At 45.0% G+C, this 6000-nt stretch overlaps 1 protein-coding gene across 1 annotated transcript in view; it reads left to right on the top strand.

Annotated features, from left to right (window-relative positions):
* The first annotated feature begins 5564 nt into the window (after nucleotides 1–5564).
* The window catches only part of KLHL8 (kelch like family member 8), a 37245-nt gene continuing 36809 nt past the window's right edge, over nucleotides 5565–6000 (top strand). Inside the window, exon 1 of the mRNA XM_050946796.1 lies at nucleotides 5565–5585. The gene's annotated coding sequence lies outside the window, so the exon portion shown is untranslated. The remainder of the gene's footprint in view (nucleotides 5586–6000) is intronic.

Genomic DNA, 6000 nt, shown 5'->3' with positions numbered 1-6000 from the left:
TTCTTTCACTGCCTGGTTCTCAAAGCGTTTTATTATCTGGACCATTCCCCAGACCACAATAAGAACTACTGTTATAAAGTAGCATGATCATTTTCTGTCCTTTACAAATTTCCAAATGATCTCTAAAAGAGAAAAAAAGAGGCAAGAACAGTCCGTCTACTGTGCTATCCTGTAATATAAAATATAAAGTCTGAATTAAATGAAGAAAAGCAAGGAAATCCAAAGGTGAGGCTGATGCTTTGTTACAAACTAACACTTTTTTTTTGTACATTTAATTTTCAAAAACCTGGTGCCATATTTTTGTAGGATCATAGCAACCAGGGAGGGAAAAGACTTTTGCTTTATAATAAAGTCTATTCACCTGCAATAGTTGGATACAGTATGTAGACAGAGATGGTTATCAGATATTAAATTTATCACGGATTTAATGGTCATTGAGGATTAGAGTCTTTAATGTGGTTGATGAAATGTGGTTTCAAAAGAGTGTTTTAAAAACCTGGACTATAAAAGTGTACACAGGTATGACTTAGGGTATGCACAGTACACTATTTTCCACTAAGTTTTGAATGATGTACTGAGGTATGGAATTCATATATACTGATGTGCAAGTGTGCATATACTTGGAGTGAAGCACATCATATCTGTGTTAATTTCAATGATTATGTATTCAGATAGAGATATTATGTAGTTATTTGAGTGAGCAATAAATCCAATTTCTTGTACTGCTGCTGCTTATGTGGCCTTCCTTGCCTCTGCTTTAGTAACATCATCCTTCTCACTCTAACTGGCTTCCTGTTTTTTCCCCCCACATAAAATCTGAGCTTGGGGTTTTCACCATTAAGCCCCTACATAATTTTAGCCCCATCTACATTTCTGGTCTCCTTTCCTCTCTCTCTTACCCCCTGTGTTCATGTCAATCCTTTTTTTCTTATTGTTCCATAAATCTTTACTTGCCTCATGTCTTCTTTGTGATGCCCCACATGTTTCTTGTCCAGCAAGCACTTTATATTTCCTCCTTCTAATCTCATTTTAAAATCCATTTCTTCCCTGAATTCTTCTTGTATTGGCCTCACCAGCAATGACTCCATGCATACCTGCATCTGATCTGTTGTCCTATGTCCATTTTTTTTCTATGACAATTATAAGCTGTTAGAGGGAGAGACCGTGTCTTCTGTTTTTTGACAGAAGACATGACTTACATACATGTACGACTTATATAAATAATAACTAAAACAACAACAGTAGGAAAGATTCCTGTGGACTTTAAGGGAAGTTGGATCAGGCCTTAGCAGCAATGAAGCCAAAACGTATACCCTCCTTTATCCCTTTCAGATTTTTGACAGATTGTTCCAGATACAGGCATCTTGGAGCAATGAATAATACCCTATTTCCTGCCCCAACTTTGTTCCCAGAGCAAAGACAGCACAGCCCTTCACAACTGTCCTGGAGGGATAAAGAGGGAGAGGCAGTTGCTTAAGTACCTCAGGCCTTGATTATTAACATTGTTAAAATAATTTCATAATGCATTTAATGTTAATAATGGGGTTTGCCATGTAGATTATGATAGCATCGAATGAATATTTAATCATGAAATACACCTATAAGAAAGAGGAGTTTCCACCCCACTTTGAACAGAGGATACGCACATTGGATATAGTGCAAACTTGTCCCTTTTCTGCAATTTGCCTTTATTGTTAACTTATTCAACAATCAAACATAACATCAGTTTAAGCTTTCATCCTCATATTAGCTGTCCCTAAGGTTTCTCCCTGCAGGGCTGCTTCTGTCCCAGCCTCTAATTCCCTCTGCACCAAAAACAAATACTCAAACCCCTATTGTACGCCTAGTGTGGAACTAATTGAACATGCCTGATCCAAGTTCATAGTAACCCATCAAAATTATCTCTATGTGGGATTCAAGCATTAGAATGACCCCACAGAAGAGTTCACAATCCCCATAGTGGGTCCTAAATGGGGTGAACAGATGTTCCGATTTTATAGGGACAGTCCAGATATTTGCGACTTTTTCTTATATAGGCACCTATTGCCCCCTACCCCGTCACGATTTTTTACATTTGCTATCTGGTCATGCTAGTCCTAAATATCCACCATCCTTCTACAATATCATAATATGAAATCGGAGAAGTCCATTACCAGACAGCATAAAGACTAAACAACATCTGAGAGGAAGTTGTTGCATGCATCCTGGAAGGACACCACAGAGTTTTCTTCTAAAGCATTGATCTGTTTCAGTGGCTCAAACTAAATAGCCATAACAGAAATTCCAATAGAATGCATTACAGTCTTCATCTGGTCTTTATGATCTCCACTGACTTTTGTTGGTTCCTGCTGAAGTTCCAGTAGGAGTTCAGATACCTGAATGATGAGAAAGGTGTAAATGTCTAGCGAGAAAGAGAAATACACTCAGGAATCAGTAACCCTGTAGTGGGGTATTCCTGCCTTTTAAGCCCAGAGGGGGCTAGATGACCCTGTGCCAGGAATATGGGCACAAATGAAGGCCTAGGAAGTGGCTGAAGCTAGAGCAAGAAGAGAGGAAGTAGCCCCAGGGAATTAGTGGTTCAGTGGGTAAAACTCAGCCCACTGTCTTTTTAAGGGTTCAGGACCAGAAGCCCTGTGGTATAAGATAGGGCAAGGCTCCCCTCTTTCTCAGTCAACCAGGACAAGCCCTTAGAAGGCAGGCAATATATATGCTGCCTTCTTCTTAGAACAGGGAGATGCTAGTAGTCAGAGGAAATCTATTTGCCTGCTGACCTATACAAAATAAAGGAGCAGAGTGTGAAAGAGGGACCAGCTGGAAGGAAACTGGCTGAGGCCTGCAGATGGTAGGAATTGCAAGCCAGACCCAGTAGAAGGGCTCTCAACTCCTGATACAAGTAGGGAGAGAGAGAGAGGCTATTTGTATTCTAGTCCATCTCTGGGAGGAGTGCTGTGAATTCCTGAGCCAAGGAAAGAAACAGCTTTTATCCTACTCCTGCTCTTGGAGAGTTCTGTGGACTGCTGATGCAAAGGGGAAAAGGTTGATTGAGTTATAACCCAGCTCTGAGAGAAGGGCTGGAGAAGAAGGACTCCAGACTCTACTAGAGTAGGGTTGCCAACCCTCCAGGATTGGCCTGGAGTCTCCCAGAATTGGCATCAATCTCCCAGTAACTATGAAAGCAATCTGGAAGATTTTAATAGGCTATTTTCAGAAAATATTATGTCATGGGGAATCTCGAAGAATAACTTCACTCAGAGCTGGCAATCCTATAAGAGAGGGAATTATTTTAATTGTGACCTAGCTCTGGGGGGCAGGCTTAGACTTGTATTCCAGAGTTATTACTCAGCAGGGACCCAAACCTCCATGCTGATGCCTAAAGACTTTGGATCAAGAAGTTTGAAGAAGAAGGAAACTGAGGCAGAGTACCTGCAAAACTACCTCGGGGCTTAAGGCAGTGCACTGGAATCAGTCTTAAGAACTAACAGAACAATAGATCTGTTGTTTGCTGAGTTCCAAAATTTTGTTGCCAGCAGGGCTGGATTAACTCTCCTGTGGGCCCGCACCTATTAGATTTTGTGGGGCCCCTGTATACAAGTCTTTTTCCTAATTTAAAACAAAATTATCACAATTATGGCATCGAGGCGATTCATCCTATACTAAACTTGCCTTTTAATTAACATAAAGCCGTTCTGTGGTTACATTTCAGTCTTAAAATGTAGAATATAGTTAATTCAAAATGGCGTACTTCTTACCTTAGAACAGCTGTTATATTAATTTATTTCTGGGAGGGAGTTTGGGTGCAGGAAGGGGTTCTAGGCTGGGGCAGAGTGTTGGGGTGCCAGAGAGGGGGAGGGGTAAAGGTTCTGGGAGCAAGTTTGGTACAGGAGGGGATTCTGACCTGGGGCATGGGGTTGGGGTACAGGGGTGTGTGTGTGTGGTGTAAGCTCCAGTGGGGAGGTGCTTACCACAGGTGACAAAGTGTCCTTTCTCTCACCTATATATTAACAGATTCAACATCTTAGATCAACAGTCCACTAATGTGTGAGAGTTCAAATGCTATGTCACATATGCAGCTCTGAGCTTCCCCTCCAAACACATCGTCTAACAAAACCACAGAAAGCAGACTTGAGGTTTCTGGCCTTATGTAACTTGATGTTCCACAATCTAGTCACACAAAACCTGTATTTCTTTGCTGCATGTGAAAGCTAGGGAGATTGAACAGAGCCTTTTCAGAGCTCACAAGCTGAGACTGTCTACCTTGGTCAACATAACTAATTCATAAGCATCACAGTTGTTCTCAGAAACCTTTGGAAAAAGAGGGTTTTACCCTATCCTTTAGTGTAGTGCATTTTCTGCTGGATACCTGTAATTTATTTCTGAGTACATAAGGGGTTTCCCCTTGGGATTTTACTGTGGGATAATTTCTATATTTCTCCTCCCCTGTTGTTGCACTTCCAGGTACTTAGGTGGGGCTCTAGATACATTAATAAAAGAAAAAGAGCTAGAGTTGCCAGGTGACTGGTTTTTGATGGGAAGGCCCAGTCGAAAGGGACCCTGGTGGCTCTGATCTGGTCGGTGACACAGCGGGGGCTCAGTGCTAAGGCAGACTCCCTGCCTGCCCTAGCTCTGTATGGCTCGCGGAAGCGACCACACGTCCCTGCAGCCCCTAGATGCATGGGCACCCAGGGAGGCTCAGCGCGCTCTCCCTACCCTGAGTGCCGAGTCTGCAGCTCCCATTGGCCGGGACATATGACCAATAGGAGCTGCGGTGGCGGCGCCTGAGCCTGCTGCTACTAAAGTTACAGGAACACTGTTAAAATGGCTTAACTGAAACAGGGTCAGCAGCACCCTAGTTTCTGTGTGCGTCTTTTAAACATAGTCGGGCCAACTTTTCAATGGTGCAATTCCTGGATGATACATAGGCAAAGATGCACACACAGGTGGTTGTGGTTATTAAGCAGGCGGGCGTTGTGCAGGTGAGGGTATGCAAAAGAGCTGGCCCGTGGACGGCTTGCAGCCTGAGGACGTTTGGAGAGATGGAAAACCCCTGGCACAGAAGCAGCTGGGCCATGTAGATTTCCTCACCTCGCCCCCGTAAGTTGTCAGGAGGGACCTAGAACTATAGTCTCAGGGGTCCCTGCAAGAAAGCCCCACTCGCTCTAACCCCCCCCCCCATAATGGCAGATTGGCGCATGCACAGGAGCCGCACCCCGTGTATTTTGCACCCCCAACCACATCGCGCCTCGGTGGAACTGCCTATACGTACCAACCACCCCTGTTACAGTTACGCATGCGCCAGATAGCTCCCGCACCCCCTACCCCTCCAACGCTAGAGTTGTGATGCGCACGCACAATTTTGCCCTTCCCCGCCCTCCGTTCTAGGGCGGTAGGGCGCCTGCCCGGAAGGCTGCGGCGCGAGACTCCGTTGCTGCCGGCTTTGGGCTTTGCTGCCCGTGCAGTTGCATCGGCACTGAGAGCGCAGCGCGCGCGAGGTAACGGCCGGGCGCAATGGCCCCCGGTAGGTGCGCCCCTGGGCTCGCGAGCGGCGGGATAGGGGATGAAGGGGCGGGGTTTGCCGAGGGGACAAGGTGAGCGGGGGGCTAGAGAGGAACCCGTGGAGAACTCCGGGGGCGTAGCGGCGGGAGGGGATCGGGGGGGGCTGGGTGAGGGGAACGGGGTTTGTGGGGAGGGCGGGAGGTGGCTGTCGGAGGTTGTGCATCTTTGTAAAATCCTTTTCTTACGCAGCTGCAGGTTCCGCATGTGTCCCTGTGACATAGCAAACCCCACATTTTGACATTAAGGGGGGTTAATACGTTATTGTCATGCATGGTAACCTTTAGCACTTGCCAGGACTTCGCATGTTCCACTTTATCACTCAATGTATTTATCTAGTCAACTCATTTATCATAAACATGAAACAACTTCCTCTTTCTGGAAAGAATCTGGCTGTAATGCAAATACTGTGGTAATAAAATACTGTAGTAATGTAACATGTTATGACTG

The sequence above is a fragment of the Gopherus flavomarginatus genome, chromosome 3, assembly GCF_025201925.1.
Source record: "Gopherus flavomarginatus isolate rGopFla2 chromosome 3, rGopFla2.mat.asm, whole genome shotgun sequence".
In the NCBI taxonomy this organism is placed as follows: Eukaryota; Metazoa; Chordata; order Testudines; family Testudinidae; genus Gopherus; species Gopherus flavomarginatus.
Note: the sequence above shows the minus strand (reverse complement) of the source record. Positions and strands in the feature narration are given on the sequence as shown.